Here is a 15,438-nt window from a genome sequence, read left to right as displayed (position 1 = left end):
AAAAAGAAATAAATAAAAACAAAGCAAAAAAACCCAACCAACCAAACAAAAAAAAAAAACACAGAGGAGATTGCTGAAAAACTTTGTCAGATCAATCAGCCCTTCAGATCAATCACTCATTACTGTATTTTATCTACTGGAGTGGCAATTTTGTTTGCACTTAAAAGAGAAAGAAGACACCCAGTAACTTCTCTAAGAATACATCATGTTTATTTACTACATCACATGAGATTTAATCAATTGCTTTGTGCAGTGCTTTAAGATCCTCTAAAGACTTGTGTTGTTTAAGTGGAGTGATGTATATTTCACATGTAATTATGTCTTCTACATATATCAAAGACTGATGTTCAACATTTATTTTTAACATCTGCTGATACAATTTAAGTCTAATTTAAAAGTCTGTAAACATACTTTCAAATTATCTTGCCTAATACATACATATAAATGCTGACAACAATTATAAAATTGAAATTTATAAGTTTTTATATTTCACTAGTCTGTCACTGTTTCAAACAGAGATGCAGGTGATCCTATCTTTAGAAATCTATCTAGATTTGCATTTGGGTACATAGGAGAAAAAATGGAGGATATTATTAAATTATGTGTTAGTTCATATCCAGAACAGTTCCTTTTCTTTCTGAGTATGTTTTGTGGTAAGGAATTTCATTAGATATGTCTGAGTATGTTAAGTAAGATCAGTTGTTCCTGAATCTAAACAACCCGGATAATATATCTTTGAATCTGCCCAACTTGCGTTCAGCTTGATGTGGATTTGATAAGCTCTTAGAGAAAGTCTGTGAATGCTCAAGGTTGTGATTCAGGTCTCAAGAATTCTGAACTGGGTGAAGAAGGGTTATGAAACCAGCTGTTCCAATATTAATTGAAAATTAACAACTGTTTTGTATTCAAACCATCTTCAGGCCCTATCATTCAATTAGTTGATTTCTATATCGTATCCTTCTTTGGACAAAAAGCTGGTGTGTTCTTGTTGAATGAAATGAAACTTTAACTTGAACAAACAAGTAATCAAAAACTTGGGAAAATCAGAAATAAACAAAATAAATGTCACCAACCCCAGGGTACAAAATTTAGAATATGGGCATAAGAGTTTAATAAATGTAATCCTGACGAAGTTTTATTATGCATTCCAGGAAATGGTTTGGCTCTCTGGAATTTCAAAACGCGAGAGTCATGTCCTCCTCATTTCATATAAGACTTCTTCAATTAGAGTGCTTATTCAATATTTCCTGATATTCTCTTGCATAAGGTTAAGATAAGAGCTGCTTTGATGCATGCTTACTAAATGCAACTTTGCACCTAAAAATTGCCCTTTGTAAACACACTTTATACCAGTAAGAATTAAATTCCTAGAATATAAGTATTATACCAGAAAAGGGAAGGAAATAAAATAGCAGTTTTTCTGCTTCCTATTTTGTTCTCTATGGCTAAATTGCTTTCTCTCTTTCTTTCCATCTCTCTCTCTCCATTTCAGAGGGATCATTGCCAATTAATTTTCTTTAAATTATATTGATGGTCCTGTGATTGTTCTCTTAATTTAGTTACTCTCTGCGGTCTAACAATCATAAAATTCATCATGAGTATTTTCACTAATGCTACTGAAAAAAGCAGTTTGCCAGCTCATGTGATTTAAATGAGAAGCTTTACCTGTATCTTATTCTAGCTTTTTGTTTCTTTCAAAAAAGCCTCATTAAAATCTCAGGACAGATTAAATTTTAAACAAAATCTGGAAAGTACTAACAACTGAGATTACATGTCAGCAGAACTGCAGAAAAATTTAAGTTTCTATGAGAAAAATCTTTTACTTAAGTTAGAGGTGTTTAAAACTATGGATTACTTATATGTAAGGTATGTAAGATGAAAGCCATGTTTGTTACTTTTTGTTCTGCATTTTAACTTTGTGAAAATTATATCTTCCCTAGCAATGTTTAATTTTACACTGGGATCTGAATTATCAATTTATCCTAAAGAAGTAATCTAATATGAATATGAAAAGATTATAAATTAGTTCAAATACCATTTTAATTTCAGGTCATACAAAAACAAACAAACAAACAAACAAACAAAAAAAACTGATTGAGTACCTATGGTCCAAACATGCCAGGCCCACTGTCTCTGTGAAAGAGTTGATTATCTTCTGAAGTAAGGAAGTAAGTATTCTTTATGGAATAAATGATATTATCTTGGATAGAAAGCATTCCTTACATATTCAGCCAAGCAGTATCTACTCTTCAAATTAAAAGTCAGTGCATATTCATAGAGCCATCTGAAATGTCCACTTCTTTTACACTTCTCTTTCACACTGAGAAGCAGAGGAATGATTAAACAGCAGTAATTTCTAAATGATGAATTAAAATATCTGTAGAAGACTTCTTTGATTGTAACTGGCAAATATTTCTGATTTTTTTTTTTTTTTTTTTTTTCAGATTAAAATTACAGTAGTATTTACCCTGATTATTTAAAATCTTAATCTTCCCTTGGTACACATATCTAACTCAGCAGAGCTACTTTCTGATTTTATCCATAGTTTTCTTTCAAAGCTCTTTTCTTCGTATTGCCCTGCTCAATACGTGTAAACATTGAATCTATTAGTAAAAGCCTAGCTCAGGAGAAAGGATTTGTGAGTGTTCACAAACTTATTATTTTCAATTAAAATACTCCCCCTGCCTCACCTGCCAACACTGAAGGGTAGCACAGTGATAACAAAGTAGTTTAAGTGGATACTGTTTTCATTGGTTTCAAGATTGTGATTGCAGCAGAGGGAAAGCTATCTCAGCCTTATTTGTAAACCTTTTAAATCAACTGCTTGCATAATATTATTTGAATTACCAGTGATTACTTCCTTTACATTTTATAATAAGAAATATAATATATGTTTAATGCTATGGAAGTTGTTTATAGATGATATTTGTTCAATTATGAAATTTTTGAAATATAATGAAAGTCATTTATTTATTTGTTTTTAACATTTAATTATGCCAAAGTACTTTCTGCATTTTTACTGACTGCTAATTCAAGCAAGATTCCATCTGATGTACAATTAAATTGAACTTGTACTTAAAAATAATTATTTGAGCTTGGTATACAGACTTACGTTTACGTAATTCTAGTGGTTTTTCTTCAGTGTGTCTAGCCATCTATATGATTATACCAGCTTAGAGAAAAAAGCCTTGAGAAGAAACCTCAGATCATGTTCCAGTGAAAGAAAATATCAAGAGACCATTTTTCATATGAATGCTTTGAACAATTCATCTTAACCCCTAAAGATGTCTCATCTAATTGTACCCATTATATGCATCAAGCATATAATTGCTGGCTGGTTTAGTGAAGCGACTTGCTCTATACTGCACTGGAGCAGCCTCATCTCGAGTACTGCTCACAGTTTTGGACATCACAGTTCAAAAAGGAGAATGTCCAAAGGATGGCTATAAAGATGGTGAAGGATCTAGAGGGAAAGATGCATGAGAAGAAGTTGAAGTCCCTGGATTTGTTCAGCCCAGAGTAGAGGAGGCTGAGAGGAAGCCTCATGGCAGTCTACAGCTTCTTATGAGGAGATCAGAGGATCAGTGCTGAACCCTTCTCTTTGGTGACAGTGACAGGGCCAGAGGGAACAACATGGAGTTGCATCAAGGGAGGTTCAGGTTAGGGGTTAGAAAAAGATTCTTCACCAGTGGATGACTGGGCACTAGAATAGACTCCCCAAGGAAGTGGTCAGGGCACAGATCTTACTGGTGTCAAGAAGTGTCTGTACAACACTCTGAGATACATTGTCTGATTTTTGATCCTGTGTGGTACCAGAAGTCAGACTTAATGATCCTTATGGTTGCCTTCCAACTTGGGCTATTCTATGATTCTGTATCTATTATAGGATGGAGACTCAGTAGGGTGGCCTGACCTGTTATACTTACCAAGAGTACAAATTACTACATTAACTGACAAATCTTCACATCTTTAGAGGCAGATTTAAATTTCAAAAGAAAACTAAAATTGCAATACTTTATGGATCTTTATGTTTAAAACCCACAGTTATCTCTATTATATCCAGCGTCTGTAGCAGGACTGATTTGCCTGTAAAGTGACTATATACAGTACTTTAAAAAGCCTCCGTGAAATCAAAGGAGGTTTATGCAAGTTTTAAACTTGAAAGCAAGAGTCAGCATTGTTGCATGTCAGAAGATTGATTCTTTTTTGTTTGTTTGTTTGTTTGTTTGTTTGTTTGTTTGTCATGGCTCAATGTCTTTACTAGATTTCGGTTTACCTCAGGGACTAGAGTCTGTAAAAAAAGCATTATATATTTTTATATAGTGATGAAAATATTCTACCCTTTTTAAATAAAGGACTGGAAAAAAAATCTTTATAATGTGGAAAAATTACTGTACATCAGTTGATAGATTTTATTACTTCTATTCCTCTAAACCCTAAGCTTGTAATAATGATCAAGAATGACAAAAATACAGTAGAAAACATTGATTACTGTCTTACAGTAATCTAGAGAAAAAAACCACCTGTATCGAAACTGACATCATACATCTATACTGTGCATGCTTTATAGGAGTTGATCAATTTTGTTTAAGATCTATGGATCATAAATAGTGAGTGGGACTTGTCATTATAGTCCAAGAATCTGTAAAAATGCTTGAACTAGATATTAAATCTGTCCTCAAAAATCAAGAACTTAAAATGCAGATCTTTTTTATTTTCATACTTGTTACTGTAATATGCATATAAATCAAGATACAACAATTATACAGGTATAAATACAAGGAAAACATGTTAAACTCCATGTAAAGTATGCAGGAAAATTTTTAAGTTTGACCTATGTAGATAAGTTTGACTTCTGATCCTGAAATGGCGTTGGGCAAAGCACTCTGTTTATGTGAAGATCTTTAAAAGTTATTAAAAACTATAAAGATGTATCCAGATACTATTTAGCATACGTTAGTAAAAGTACTTAAGTGAATATCATGACAGTGAAGTACTTTATCTTCAAATATCTCTCCTCTTGCCCTTTCCACCCTCTATCCCTCATACTGCTGAACTTGTCAGCAGGAGGAAAATCTAAACTATAATAATATAATAATAGCTGTTTCAAGTTGTGTAGTTTTGTTAGTTCTGGTCAGTGAATGAATCCACCCACTAATAAGAGATGTGAGAACATTAGGAAAAAACACTGCAGCCTGCTAGATTGAAGAAATTTATGTGGCTGTTTTAAGTACTTAGATTTATCCAACAGTTTATGGTGACAGTGCTTCTATTTTTATTTAATAGAAAAGACAATTCGGCAACAAGGTCTACCTCTTCTCTATGTTCCATAACTCTAGCTTGAAAGTCTCTTCGCCCACATATATTAATTTTAAAATTGCTTGTCTGTTCTTTAGTTTTAACAAAGCCTTTTAACTGATTATTTGTCATTCTCAAAGACAGAGTTTCCTTTTAGTGGTAATAATACTGATTATTTACTGATTATTTATAGCGATTTATATATTAAAATGCAATAAAATGTTTCCTATAAAGCTGCTTAAAACTGCCTGTGGCCTTGTTTCCTCAAGTAACAATTGCTCTAAGAGCTTTGTTTGTTCTGGATGAATTTAAGTGCACATCATAAGAATTCTTTACTCCCATGTCATTACTCAAGTTTTAAACATCTATTACCAGAGAAAAAATATGAATACAGGAAATTTCAGAGAACATCTATTATTTTCAAGCCTTTTCAGGAACAATAAAAAATAAGACTTACAAAGAAGGAATTGAAAATATCATCAAAGGAAAGCCAACTAAATTCCACATTGTTGCCTCTTATATATAACAATCAATTGGTAAGTGCTATTGGAAGAAAATGATCTTGATCTTTATCAAGGTTCTTCATACTATGCTTTAAAAAAGAAAAATGAAGATGAGTGATTGCATGGAAACATTACATTTTAATATCATTCTTTTTTTTCTCCTGATACTTTTATGTATGACATTGCCTTTGGAAGGACAAATATATAAATAAAAAAAATAAATAAGCACAGGGAACCATCCACAAACTGGAATTAAATGTTAAGATTCTGAGCCCTCATCTTACTTGTTGGTAGCAGAATATATTCTCATAATCTGGAAGAGCAAATATAATATTTTGCAGTGCAATTTAAAAAAGAATGAAAATGTCAGAAGGTCCTAGGCATACTATAGAGTCATGGAAAGAAACAATACAATATAAATAAGTGAAGAATTTGATTAAGTTCAGTAAGGCAACCTTGAAAAATATAGTCTTTGATGTCCATGACCACATTTATAATTTTGCTTGTCTCCAATCTGTACACGAAAAAATCTATTTCATAAGGAGCATATAAAATCCAGTGGTGAATGTAATTGTCAATTAATTAACTGATAGTTAAAAAATGAATTTAAGCAACTATTGCTGATGAAAGGAGAAAGAAACTGCATGAACATAGGAGAAATTCAAGTTTTTCAGAATTATGTGTACAAATTTAGTGCTCTGCTTGTTTATTTCCATTTACTATTTTGATACCTCAGCTTCATTTTTGCATTTGGGTTCATAAAATAATCATTTCTATGACAGTGGTGGCCTGCAACCCTTATTATGACTCCACACAAAAAGGAAGAGATCTGTCAATGGAAATCATGTAGCAAGGCTAATGTTTAGTTTCTGACTATGGTCAATAATACATATTATTTTCCTCAGTAATGTACTTACTCAAGAGAAATAGCATAATTTCCATCTGTCTTGGAGAGAATTTAAAGTTGCAGAATTGCTATGGAAGATCAAAGTGAGGTTATTACTCAGACTGGAATTAAAATTAACTTTTTTTTTTTCTTTTTTTTTTTTTCCAAATTTCCTACAGTTCATTCAAGAAAAAAAAATGAAAGAAAAAAAATGGAGTAAAGAAACATCAATACAAGAATATAATTGGACAACTGAGTAAATAAGCTTACTTGAACTTGGAGAACTGTACAGAAAAACCTATTACAATATAGCATGTACATACAATGTTTTCACTGCAGTTTGCCTGAATTAGTTGTTTACCGAAATAGGTATATTCTAGGATGTATTAGAAAAAGTAATAAAGTAAACACAAAGGGAGGGGGGAAAGCAATGAAAATACAAGGTCATGGAAAATTTATCTAGCTTGTATGAGATCAATATCATTTTTGTAACTCATTATCCTTAGCTGAAAAGATGGTATAAAAATCAACAATGTATTGAAGTAACTACATCTTCCTCAGCAAGATTTATGAGATGAAGGAGAAAGAGAAGCTTGCTCCCATATCGCCAAAGATATCAAATCTTCATTAAAGTTGTGAAAGCAACATCATTTATATTTATTTTCAGTTAGAAAATAAGAGTTAGAAAAATCCAGTAAATGCATTCAACAAACAATATAGTATGTTTTGCTGTGACACCAGGTACACCCTATCATTTTTAAATGTTTTTTGTTTTTTTTTTCCCTCCAGATACAATTAGTGCAGCTCAGTTTATGTACCATGTTAGAACAGCATTCTGAATTACATTCCTTTCTTCATTTGGAGCCGAACTTTTCCCTTAATTTCAGAATGAATTACATCCACAAGGCCTATTCTTGCTTTCTCTATGCAAGCTCTACTCCAGAAAACAATGATGGAGTTAAAAGAGAATACAGATTAGGCAATAAGATGCTGAATGCCACATGCTATATGTGTGTGTGTAGATATGTATGCACACAGTAAAGATATAAAGAAATGCATTTAGGATTATTAAGACACAGTAACTAGAAATGTCACTAGAAAGACATACTTGATGTATTTTAAAAAGAAATTAGTGCTGTCCCAACAAAAATCTGCACACTTGAAGAACAACGCTGTGCACACTTCACTTAAATAGTTTAGTTGTTGCTATCCAGATACATGCAGTTTTCATAAAGTAATGTGCTTGTATGTAATATTGTTCTCATGTCACTCCTCAAGAAGTCACTACAGAAGAAGACCAGGATATCAGCAGAACACTTTCTATATTTTTTTCAATAGGATGAAAATTATCTCTGCTCAGCTCTCAATTCAGTAATTTTGCTCGTTTGAAACCTACATTTTAGAGAATCTAGAATTGAAGCAATTTCCAAGATCAAGAAGATCTTATTTATCACCTACACTTTCCCATTTTTTTTTTAAGTGGAAACTACTAGCTCAAGCAGGTGTTTTTTTTCCCTCATCTGCTATTATACAGTCCTCTCAGTCTCTAAAGTACAGAGATCTACAGTAATACTCTGCAAACTGACTGCCGAGATGATTTTCACTTTTTCTGTAAACAATACCTATACTTATGCTGTTGAGGAAATGCAAAAGTATTGCAAATTTTTAATAGTATCACAAGTAGAAAAAGTCTGTGTATCTGTCTGCATGGTCCTCATTGGCTTTGAACAACATGCATTTGCTGTCTAGTTCAAACTTCATGGTTTTATGTATAGTTCTCTAAGGGATCTAAAGTTCAGTCATGGAGATTTACTTTATTATCTTATTGATTTAAGAAGAGCTTTCTGTTGCATGATTTCGAGCTCCTAATTCAAAGCCATTTTTTCACATTTGCACAAAAACCCCCAGTGGATCTTTTTGAAATATTCAGCACAATCTTGCAAAGATAGAAAGTTTCAAAAAGACAGTACCAAGAACTATACATGTACTGGCAATACTTTATTAAATGTTTCACAGTAAGTTTAGTGTAGTTCATATATTATTGCTCCTGATCAGGCAGCTGCATATACATTTTCACTGCAGTGCTTGTGCATCTCAGTAATATCTAAGCAAGTAGCAGTTAGTCTGCTGTTTGACTCAAATAAGTACCTTTTCTAGATGTTTATTTTATGGACATATCAGAACTCTGCATAACTAATGACAAGACAGTCTAGAATTTTGACTTTAGATCATCTAGTCTGAAAGCATGTTTTTATCAGCAGCATTTTCTTTGATATTAATACTTTTTAAATTCAGATTTTGACTGATGTTATTTGGCATCTTCTGAAAAGCAAGCATGCCTAGAAATCTCAGTTTCAGTGTAGGTTGAAAAATGTAATATATGATTTACCCACTTGTGATCTTCTTTAGGTGGAAGAATAAATAAAAATGTTTTTTTTCTTGGCTTTTTCAAATAACAAATTAGCAACACGTACTCATGGGTCTTTCACCTTTGCGTGTTACAGTAAACTGAAAAAAGATTGTCTTTACCAAAGGTAACTTATATGTAAAATTATTTTGGCTGAGAGTTAGAAAAAAGTATAATTTTCCTAGCTGTTCTAACTAAATGCCTTCAGAAAGAGTAAAGGGAATACCAGACACAGTTTTTTTTCCCAGTTATACTTGTTGCCGCAGTAATAAGAATATGACAATGCAAAAGAGACTTAGTGCCTCTCTTGAAGCGTGTGTTTGTAGGCTTAAAGGCCATTTAGCTATTATAATGACAAGCAAAAATTAACTCCTACCACTTTGCAGGTAGTTATGAAAGGGAAACTTGCAACAGTGGCAAAAAAGCAAATATTGTAATTGTAGCATAATAGAATTAATCTGAGTGTCATGTGATGATTCTTGAATTTTAGATTAAAAGCCTCTTTAGTCAATACAAAAAATCAAGTGGATAGACTTGAATTGAATCAGAGTAAATTACATTTCTAGAGTTTCCTAATACAGTAGCAGCATTACCCAAAAACTAAGAGCAGAAAGCAAGAATATTTGAATAACTCAGTTGGGCTTCTGTGCAGTGAAGCCTACAAATTTTGAATTTTCTTTTCCTTTTTTTCATTATACTAAGTCTTTGGCCTAGAGTCTGTCTAAATTTATCTATATTCCATTTTGTCAGTTCCATTTCCTTCCTAATGGTCATAAAAATCTTCCAATAAGCTTCTGAGAGTTAATACCTCCTAAGGAAAAAAAGGATAATGTCATCAGGATTTAAGCCAATATATCTTTAAAGGGAATTGATCTTCAAGTGATAAATGTTCTCTATATTTATAATAGTTGGTTTCTTTAAAGTGGCATTTAAAATTAACTTGTATTTATTTTTGAATATATGTAATAACAAATTACCCAAATTATGCAATAAGAACAACATTTCACTTCTGTAAGTAGCTGCAAACAAATCTTAATGACATTCTTCTAGAAAGAACAATTTCAATTTTAGATATACTGTGAGTATATGTTGTTAGCTGATCAGTAGAATAAAGTTATCACTGATTTAAAGTACCGATCTGTTTGCTGAAGAGAAAATGCTACAAATTTAATCCTTCAGAATTATATCTGCCATTTTAAAAACATAACAAAAGTTAGTATGTCTGATTACTTTTTATCATTGTCTATATATGGGATTCTGTGGCAGTTGTTATGAGTCGCAGAGTTTAAATATCAGAATTCTATTCAGAGCAGAAATATATGAAGCATTAGAACTTTCCCCTATGACAAACAGAGAAGCGGGAGCTTAGACAGGGCTACTTTAAGGTAGTTAAGTAAGATTGTGATAAGTTAATCATATTTAGTCAGAAAGAGAAGACTTCTATTAAGATTTCTATTAAGTTCACTCACTTTAGTTGCAGTAGCTGGATTTGCTTTTCTGTTGGATATCTCCATCACAGAAAATGGTTATCCTGAGATGTACCAAAATTACACTCAGTCACTAAGAGTTTCATTTTGTATTTCTTATTTATCAGACACCTAACATTTCGTCTGGAAATCAGTCTGCCTAGGTAATTAAATTGATCAAAAAGTTATTTGAAAGCTATTTGAAAGGATGATGCTATTGTAATTCCTTGGAGAAGATAGTATAGTATTCTATTAGAAGATATTAGTTGGAAGTACTGGCTTATCATCGGTCATCAGTCAGATGGATGTGTAAAGCATTTCCCACATGTAAAGTGCAAAGATATATTCACTAAAGCTGGCCAAACTGTTACTGAAGCTCACATTTATCACCAATTGTAGCTGCTTTCTTGCTAATTAATCATTTAGAATGTGATTACTATTTCTGGGAATAAGTCTTTTATTTTTGTGTATTCCCAGAATTGTTTCAACAAGCAGTGTGGATCTGTACTAATGTTCTGACTTTTATTGAAGTTGCATAGCATGCATACTATAGAATGGCTTGTGCTTGTTTTTTTTTTTTGTTTGTTTGTTTTGTGGTGTTTTTTTTTTTGTTTTTTTTTTTAATGCAAGTTTTCTCACACTTTTGGGCTGTGTCCTTTAAGCTGTAAATATATATTTATATATTTTAATAATAAAATAACACAATACATAAATAAAAGGACATTTTAAACCTGAAGTTACATTGTATAAATGTCATTGAGCACTCCTGTTCTTTGAGATATTACAGGAAATTTTACAGGATTTAAGGGATCTAATTTCTGAATGTGCAATGCATTCCTTACAATGAGGTGAGTAATCACTAACAGTTTAAAGTTTAACAACTTTCAATCTATAGCTCATGAGAAGGGAGAGACGATCACAGTCAGTTTCAGCTGCCCAATAGAAACTGTTTTGTGTCTATAAAATACACCCAATTAAAAGCCATTAAATGAGGCTTTGAGGAATGGTGGGAGTGCTTATTTGTTTGTTTGTTGGTTTATTTTTAATGACTGCTACATACTTTTGTGCTTGATTTTGTACATTACATCAATGTATTTGGAAATGAAATACTGGATTGAGAATTTTATGACCTCAAAGTTTAGTTGAAGTCATCTGAACTTGGCTCAAAGTGTGAGTTGGCCATTTTGCAAAAAAAGAATGTAATCAATAATAATAATAACAAATGAATTTCAGTTTATTCTGGAAAGTGCATTCTGGACTTTTTTCCAAATATATATATATATATATTAATTAATGGTAGATAAAATTTTCAAATAAAGAAGCCAAAAGGGTTAGCCATTACACACTTTTCTAAGTGTGTACAGTGATGAGGCTCTACTTCCTAGTTTGCTAAAAGATTTTATTTTTTTTTTTATTAGTCATGAAAAATACTCAGAGTGGAAAAAAAATAACAAGGAAAGAAGCCATGCCAATTTCTTGTCTCCTCTGCTTGTTTTTTTTTTTTGTGCTGGGGGACAGTGAGCTCTTGTGCTTTCAGAAAGACATCCTCAAAGAGTTGCCAGCTCTGCTCCAGCCCTTTGTCTCTAAGATCAGATTCCCAGGAGATTTCAATTGGTAATTCCTTACATGCACTGAATTTCACAGTCCTGAAGTTCAGACTCCTGCCTTTGCATTTTGTAAGGCCCATCCCCCTCAAGATTGCAAGTGCTACCAGGGCATGGTCTCCTCAGGGACGCAATTTAGGAGGGTTGTTAGGGTAGTATGATTAGGTCGTGATTGGACTCGGTGATCTTTAAAGTCTTTTCCAATCTGAGAGATTCAATGATTCTATTCTATGATTCTGTGGTCGCTATGGCTCAGAGTGATTGTAACACCATCCATGCAGCCAAACATTCACTTGACCTTCCCTTTCTTCCCAGCTCCCAGACACCAACTGAAAGGACAGAGGAGAACACTCCTGATCCTTTCTGTGTCTTTCCAAGAGATACAAAATCATTTTTAATGTCCTTGTCACAACCTCCTAAGACTCTACTTGAATGAGAACGAGCAGACAGTATTCATCCTGCTTCATCAGACCTAGTAGCCACTTATTGACGTCTAACACCTGTCCCCTACAGATAGCAAACCTCTTTGGAAAGATTATCAAGGAGGAAAATGGAGGATATGTAAACTATAATAATTCCTAACTTTGTTCAGGTTTTTGGTTTTTTTTAATTAAAAAAAAAAAATGTGTGAGAAAAACTTATAGCAAGAGAATGATTTTGAAGAAAAAGTAAAATTAATAAAATAACATGGAGGGAAAAATGTTGCAGGGTTACTACTGTGTATTTCAATGCTTTCCATATGTGTGATATAGGCATGTAAGAAGATGAAAGGAGAATAAAAGATGTTTTGTAATCTCCGCAGGTGAGAAGTTCTATGAAATTGCGTTGTTGCTTTCCAAATTAGAAGATGTATTTTATGCCACGATTTAATGGATGTCAGACATATGCATATGAAACAAAGCAAGGTGTATCAGCTCAAAAGTCATCCTTGCTTGAAAACTTCAGTCCAGTATGACTGTGAGGTAGTCCCTTTATAGTAGTTTCATAATCTTTATGAAAACAAAGATGAGGCCAAAATGATTTCATTAGTAAGGATATTGCTATTCTACTGTAGCTATTAACTGAAGTCTCACTTTATTTTTTCAGTTATGAGAAGTTTTGAAAGAGAAATATTAACTGCTTTGCCTCTATCATATACTTTCCAAATTCTTCTTTATTGTCATTTGGGCAGATGCACTCTTTATGATCTGATAATCTCTCAGATTTTTGAAATTCACAGCTCTCTTTAGGAGTGGGAATCAGTGATTGCTGTGGATTTCTTCCAACTTGAGATATTCTATGATTGTTTCTCTTTTTTTTCCAAATACTTGTTTGATAGCTGAAGATCTTGCACTGGAAAATGAATTTCAACTAAGGAAAAAGAAAATGACAAAAAAACCAGCTATTTTTGTAATGATGTGTTTATCTCCAGTTATGTTTTAGATGGTGGTTAGGCAGAAGGACAAGTAAGGTAATTTTATGCACCTGCACCAATTTCATTTCTCGCACTGAGTGAAAGGATACAAGATGAGATATTTAAGGCTCTTTGAAGTTTGAGTGAAAACAGATTTTAACATTACCACTTATCCAGGTTAAACTGCTGCTTGTTCTTAGACATAACTTTTGGCATATTTTTTTCCAGGTCTATGTGCTATGTAAATGAATAGTATTCTGATCACTGAAATTATGATGCGTAGTTTTTAAAAGAGTAAGATTTACCTAATTTTAGAAAAAACAGAAACTTCACTCTAATACTTGTGAACAGATTCAGAACCTAAAGCATTCTGAGTGACAGCTTGCTTACAGCTTTACTCATTTATTCACTTCTGCAAATGACATTTTATTATCTATATTATTACATACAATATCGCTATTTTTATGTAACACATTATATATTATTTTCTATATTCTTTAGTTAAAGTCATGTTCACAATAAATATTTCAACATTCACTAATTTAAGAAATTAGTTTGGAGATTTTAAAGTAATCTTGGATTTAAAGTAGAAAATAAGTCATGGAATACTTTTATTACAGAATCACAGAATCTCAGGGTTTGGAAGGGAGAATATTTAGTCCAACCCTACTGCTGAAACATGTTCCTTACATTCTTTATATTAAGAAGGGGAGAAATAATAAAAATGTTCTATGTTGTCATGGTTTTGTGATTCTTGGTTTTCGGTATTCCACATCATAACATCATGGGGGGCACTGGGGGTTTAACTGTTAATGCTCAAGTTCTGGGTACCTGCCCAGAAGAGAAGAAGAACTACGTTATCCAGGGGACTTTGCAGTCACACAGAGGAGATATAACTCCTGGCAAGGTCACCTGATGCGCTCTTCTTCGCCTGCTCTTCTTCGTCGGCTCTCCTCCCATCTCCCTGCTGCTCAACTGGACTGCGCATCTCACCTCAGCGTTGTGGTGAGGCCTGTCCACCTTTCGGACATTCTCTCTCTCATTATATTTGATTTATTATCTTAAATTCTAATTATATTGTATTGTAGTGTGTTATCTTGCGTTCCAATACTATATTTAGTAAATTAGTTTGTTTCTCCTCAGATCGTTGCCGCTGTTTTTAATTATTTTGGGGTCCCCTGTTCCCTTTTCCAGAGGTGTGGATTTTGCAAAATCCCTCCGCCCTGCTAGTCATGGAACCGGGTCAAACCAGCCCGTAAAGCGTTGAGATATATCAACTGATATGTGAAAATACTGGAGGATGAATTCACGTATTGTATATTCAGTACTAAGCACCTCTGTGGGAATGAGATCTTCCAGTTGTTATGCAGGACTCTGAACAGCTTTGAAGTTTTGCAAAGTTTTATACTAACCAGCTAATTTAGTATGTTTTTCATTAAGATATCAGGCTTAAATAGAATAACTCCTGTATTTCAATTTTAGAAGCAAACTCTTCTCTAACCAAATTTGTATGGATTAGAAAGCAACTTTACTCACATTATTCAGACATTTCCTTCTTAGGGAGGATGTCATAGATGTGTATGGCAACGCTTGATTATTTAACTTAGATAGATGAATATAACAAAGAGAAGAAAGAATCAAAATCATGAAGAAGAATAAAGGTTGGAGTCATACTGGCAAAAGGAAGTAGGAAGAGCATAGAAGGAAATGAAAAGCAAGAGAATGGAAACATGACATGAAAACCAGGAAAGCAAATGTTTGAGAACTGAGGGATTAGAATAAAGGATAAAAATTACATCTAAGCATGAGAGGAGGAATAAACATGAGTGTGATTTAAAAAAGAATTAGTAAATAGAAATTGAAAGGCTAGGAAAAAAGCTA

This window comes from Phasianus colchicus, chromosome 1 (genome assembly GCF_987193195.1).
Source record: "Phasianus colchicus chromosome 1, bPhaCol1.hap1.1, whole genome shotgun sequence".
Classification (NCBI taxonomy): domain Eukaryota; kingdom Metazoa; phylum Chordata; class Aves; order Galliformes; family Phasianidae; genus Phasianus; species Phasianus colchicus.
This window is presented reverse-complemented; position numbering follows the sequence as displayed.